This window comes from Adiantum capillus-veneris, chromosome 15 (genome assembly GCF_014529385.1).
Source record: "Adiantum capillus-veneris isolate H3 chromosome 15, ASM1452938v2, whole genome shotgun sequence".
Classification (NCBI taxonomy): Eukaryota; Viridiplantae; Streptophyta; class Polypodiopsida; order Polypodiales; family Pteridaceae; genus Adiantum; species Adiantum capillus-veneris.
The window spans coordinates 72,477,160-72,482,557 of NC_140945.1; the positions used below are offsets into that span (position 1 = coordinate 72,477,160).

The following is a 5,398-nucleotide window of genomic DNA, read 5'->3' on the forward strand; positions in this document are numbered from 1 at the left end:
GGGAACACCTAAGGTCTCAAGAAGGTTTAGGGGGTCAAATTTTGAAATTTTGAGGAGTTTGAAATTTGGCCAGGAGCGCCACGTCTTGCTCTACAAGGGAGGGTAAGATGGTGGGATTTTGATGAGGGAAGGTGGGTCAATTCTGGCTTTTAAAAATTTCTTTGTTACAAAAATAAGCATGAATATCAGGATGGTCACTCCCCTTGGATGTGTCGACACCCGATTAGTGCTAGAGAGGTAACTACCCAATCCAAAGTTGGGTGGTGCTCATTTTGGGGTCATTGACTCGCATGCACGTGGATACGAGCTATCGAGTGCTATCCTTGACAGTCGCCCCTCACCTACCTACACTCTTCATTTCCACACGAGCAAAGCCAGCTCTTGGAGGCGTTGCCAATGTCTGCTCTTTGCTTCAGTAGGGCTCTCGTTCTCTGGACTGTGCAGATTACGCCAGGCACCCATCAAAGACCTTTCCTTCTTTGAATGCGCAAAGTATGCTGGCTCAACCAGCCCATCCTCTCCCTCTGCAGACCGCACAGTTTTCCCTCCTTTCAAACTCCTCGTCCAACCCGCCTTGGTGTCCCGTTCACTCCGTCCCGTGGCTACCAACACGTAGGTACAAGCCATCGAATGCGAGCATGGACTGTTAATTACGAGCTACGTCTGGTAAGTTTCCCTCCATTGCATTTAGACATTCAATGGACGTTTCTTGCTTGAAACTCAGCTCTCCCCTCTACATGCATGGCATCGTCTACATGCCCTTGCTTTGCATTCTTGCAGACAAAGACAATGAAGGCGGGATGGCTTTGCACAAGTGTTTTGCGCCAACATTCATGAGATGAGAGCAGATCAAGAAATTAATCTGTATATATGAGTGTGAGCTGCAATTTGGCAGGGCTTCCTCATCCAACTTTTATGTTTAGTCTCATTTTCTGTACATTTTTTTTCACGTCAAACTCACATGGGGTAGTGGAGACTCTCAGCCTCAGACTGTTCAGTATGTTGTTCAGTTTTGGAGCACTTGTATGCCAAGTTCTGTCTTAGAATTCATGTCTATGTTTAGGTTAATATCACACTGTCTCGAGTGCATCTGGTTAGGTTGTGTGAATGTGATGGTTTTTGGTTGCATGCACTGGAGATGTGTGACATTGTGCTTAGTACTAGTGTCTGTCAAGTTCTCATGTTTGAATTTGCTTGTGGCAGAGGGAATCCCTAGTCCAACTGCTGATTTTGGTTGGCACGACCCTGGTTTCATACATTCAAACCCTATGCAATTTCACCCAGGTACATTATTCTGGCTCTGAATCAGTACTTGGAACCTTATTACAACACGAATCTTACATGCTTTTTTCTAATCCTAATGTATCTTTATAATGCCACAGGCTCAGCAACTGTCAAAGTTTAGAGGTAGCAGTAGAAGTGGCTGCAGGTTTCTTAAATATGGCGGTAAAGCCTGTACTAGTGGGGGGGTCCAAAATTGAGAGCTCCTAAAGCAGAAAAAGCTTTTCTAGAGGTTGCAGATGCGGCTGGTTATCTGGTTTCTCTGATGCCATCAGCCAAAGGGTTGTTTCCTGAGACACACTCGCATTTCATTGGGACATACTGGGGTGCTGTCAGCTCCCCATTTTGCTTGGAGATTGTGGAGTCAGCAGATGCGTATCTATTCGTTGAGCCTGTTTTTAATGACTACATGAGTGCACAGGTGAGGATCTATGACCTCACTCAGCAATCAGTACAAAAAATTGCATGCCATTTATTTCTTGAAAAAAATTCTACAACAATTTAAAGACTGTTGCTAGGTTATTGATAAATAATTTAAAAACTTCTTTTGAAAACTTATGTACCCTTGGAAGGTTGCAATAGATGAAGGAAGCATGGAAAGGTATTGTTTAAGTTTTAAGAAGGACCAATACAATCGGATTGCGGATAATACATGAGCCATACCAAAAATGTTGGAACTGACCAAGGGACATACAAAAAAGGGTGCAATTTACATAAGCAAAATTGTTGGAAATGGCTAAGAGGTAGATAGGAATAAGGGTTTAAAGATGTTCATGCCTTATATGAAAGGATCCTAGCTATAGGCCTAGTGAGCCATAGCAAAATCCTTAAGAGTGGAGGTGAGCTGCAAGTAGAGGTCAGATATGAAATGAAGGATCTTGAAAAGGTCGACGTGATTGGTTTAACTTTTCCATTCGATGCTTTCGTGCATAAGCATGATAGGGTGTATCGATGTGGAGTGGTTTAAAATGCAGACCCTGTACAGAACCACCTTCCCATAAAATAGAACGTAGGCGATTCTCAAAAAACTGCTGCTGTACCTCCCAATTCTTCCTTAAAACCTTTGCTTGTTGAGCTTCTATCCTCCGCTGTCTGGCTGCATCTCTCTCTGCAATTGCCTGCTGCCTCTTCTTCTCTTTTTCGAGCCGCTTTTCTTCCTTCGCTCTTGTTACTTCCTCTTTCTTTGCATTCTTTGCTCTCATACTCTCAATATATTGATCTGATGTTAGAATTAAACTGTTTGTGTAATCAATGAAGGCCTTGCGATTGACTTGTCTAATGCAGACTTCTGTAGCTAGCACTTGTAGTATGCCAATAATTCGATTGTTGTCTTCTAACCCTTTTACCTGGTTCGTTGCAAGGGGTGGAGCATTTTCATTTCCCATTTGCTTCTCTTTATGCTTTAGGTTCCTTGTTGCTAGTGTTTCTATGGAATGTGGGAGTCGCGACGTATTTTGCAATGGGGTGGGATGTGAGAGTTTTGACCTTCTCATGATTGGAGTAAATACTTCTTCAATTTCAAGTTGCTGATGTTGTGTTCTTCTTTCTGATGATGGGCTAGAATGTTGTAGTCTTCTTTCTAATGATGGGATAGAATGTGAGGGTACTGATCTATCTTGAAAGGGGAGAAAATCTTGTTGGTTTTCAGCTGTAGTCACTTCTGGTTGAATGCTCGATCTATAGGCAAGACCAGTAGCTTCGTCTTCTTCTAGGAGCTGAGTGAAGGACAGTCCATAAGAAGTGCTCTCATGAGCAGCAAACATTTCTTCTTCAAATTGAGTTGCCATATGGTTTAAGGCTTCAACAGCCTCATCCTCATTAATGTCATTCATTGGTGTAGTCGATACTTGGGGTAAGTCTTCATTTGCTGTAGTTGTGTCCTCTAAAACATTGATATGATTGCAAGGCATCCCTTCGAATTTGACTGCGGATGGGTTTAATGGCCAAATACCTGTGCCTCTAAATCCTGCCTTGATATTTGCCTCTGTGAAGGAAGATTTTATTGCCTTCGCCACAATAGATGCCAATTCTGTTTTGCTTGCTTGCCTTGATGAAGCTCTTTGTTGCCAAATGGCCCTCTCCTTTCGAAACTGAACCTTCAGGGATTTGAAGACGGAAACATCCAAAGGTTGAAGTTTATGAGAGGTATGGGCTGGTAATGTGAGAATTTCTATACCTGCTTCAAAGGTCTTAGCAACAACCTCGAGGGAAACATGTTTCCATGGCCATCAAGTATAAGAAGATGTCTGCTTTCCTTGCCAATGCTCTCACTAATTGCTTTATCAAAATGTTGAAGCCAGGCTTGGAATAGCTCGCCTGTCATCCATGCTTTTTTTGGCATGGCCATCGCTGCACCATCTTCACAATGTTGAATGTGATTACTTGTTATTCGGCTGCCTTCAAAGATGTAATATGAAGGAATTGCTTTGCCTGCAATATTTCAATGTCACAACACAATCTACTAAAATAGAATGTTAAATATAAGTATTTGCCAATTGGTTGTTCTTATTCAAATGTTGCTTGAAGAATAATGCCTTACCTGCTGCATTCACACAACACAAAATTGTCATCCATTCTCTGGAATCACATGTGATGCTGTACACTGCCTTTGCACCCTTTTTGGCAAGAATTTTCATGCCCTTGTCGCGTGAGCCTTGAAAGTCTGTTTCGTCTGCATTCCATATGTTTGTAGGAGGATAGCTATTTTTAGCATATAGCTTTTGGAGGTCATCATGGAGAGTTTTTACTATCTCTGGTCTAAACCGGTTGGCTCTTGATTGTTTGGTCTAGGCCCTCTGAAACACTGAAAACTAATTTAGGGTGTCTTTTGCGGAAGCTCTCCCACCACCTTTTGCCCGGTATGCCATTGGTAAATAAGGTATGTCTTGTTTGGCATAGCTCTGCTACTTTCAATTTGACATCGAATACCGAAATGCCATGCCCAGATTCACATTTTAAAAAAATCCACTGTAACAAAGCTTCTTCCTCCTCGGCCAGTAATTGTGTAGGTGGGCCTTTCTTCTTAGATTGAGTCCTTCCTTCCTCCCAATTAGAGATTGTTGTTCTGCTGATTCCATATTGAAGTGAGCATTGCTGTAACGAGAGGCCATTTTCTCTAGCTTGTAAAGCTTTGGCCATATCCTCTTCTGTCCATGATAATTGTGTCCGCTTTTTACTTCTTTGGGGTGTGTTTGGTGTATCTTCAATATTTTGAGAGAGAGGTTTCAAAAGGGTTGTTGGAGTAGCAACAAGGTTGGGTTCTTTGTGAGCTTTTGGTCTAGGAAAGGTGGGTTTAGCTTGTAGAGCAAGGGGAGGTTTCTTTGAAGATTTGTTGAATTTTGAAGAGCGCTTTCGAGGTGCAAATGTAGCAGCAATGTTGTCACCAGGCTCTTTAGAGGAGGATGCTAGAGGCAAGCATCTCTTTGAAATAAGCTTTTTGGGTCTGCTTGTTCTTGTTCTCCGTGGTGATTGCGAGGTTTGTTTTCTCTTCGTCATGCTGTCTACACATTAGCAAAAAGCAATGAATAAGTTAAGCTCAAAAGGAGTGCAAAGATGGTTCTAAAAAGTTATAGAGCACAATTTGAACTAATGTAAATCGAACACTAGCTGTAAATAAATTTTATTGGTGGATATGCCCAAGCAAAACACAAAAATCGTCTTACATGCAGAAAGCTAGTCTCGATTGTCTTCAAGCAGGTAAGAGTATTCCTTGAGTGAAAATTTCCTCTTTGGCGTTGGTTTTGGAGGACTCTTCTCAGGGCTTTCCACCTTTTGTATTGAATTTGATGATGTGCTTGGTTTCGGACTAATAAAAGGCGGTTTCTTGCGTGGAATCTTGCAAAGGAAGATGGGCATCACATGTACTCTTCCGCAACAACATACACGGCCACCATTCTTGTGTAATAACAATGACGTGCAAAGCAAACCTTCAAGTTGAGGGTGCCTCTCTAGTAGGCATGCCTTGCATTCACAAGGAGCTTTTATAGTAGCCATTCAGGGATGTAGAGCATAATTCTTGAACTGTTTTTGTTGGACTGGTTGGTTGAGAATGAAGGTTCTTGCAGATCAGAATTGAACTGTCCATGCAGTGGGATTGATGTGTTGGTGATCTTTGCAG

General features: G+C 42.2%; 1 pseudogene; it reads right to left on the reverse strand.

Moving 5' to 3' along the window:
* Nucleotides 1-2,138: 2,138 nt before the first annotated feature.
* On the reverse strand, nt 2,139-4,776 carry LOC147440881 (uncharacterized; annotated as a pseudogene).
* Between the last annotated feature and the right edge of the window lie 622 nt (nt 4,777-5,398).